This window comes from Amphiprion ocellaris, chromosome 17, assembly GCF_022539595.1.
Source record: "Amphiprion ocellaris isolate individual 3 ecotype Okinawa chromosome 17, ASM2253959v1, whole genome shotgun sequence".
Lineage (NCBI taxonomy): Eukaryota > Metazoa > Chordata > Actinopteri > Pomacentridae > Amphiprion > Amphiprion ocellaris.
This window is the reverse complement of record NC_072782.1, coordinates 24,797,440-24,797,805: the sequence shown is the minus strand read 5'-3', so window position 1 is coordinate 24,797,805 and position 366 is coordinate 24,797,440.

Here is a 366-nt window from a genome sequence, read left to right as displayed (position 1 = left end):
CAACTATGACAGAACAACAAATAAATAACAGTGTATGGTATAAATACAAGTGCATGGCTTTTCTCATGTCTGTATTTTCACCTGGAGCTTGATGGTTGCTGCTCTGGTCCTGGATGTTTGGCTCAACAACACATGATGGTCCCTGGCTGCATTCAGACTGATCCTGGTCCTCTCTGGAGCTGTCAGTCTGTCCTGCTCTGTCCTGCTCTGTCCTACTGACTTCTATTCATGAAAAAGTGCTCTGTGTCTCCTCCCTGTATCATTGTCTGTCAAACATATCAGGAAAAATATATTATTTACTTAATTCTGCTCAACTTCAGTTTAAGTAGTTGAAAAGTAACTGAAATGTTCAGTAAATTAATTTGG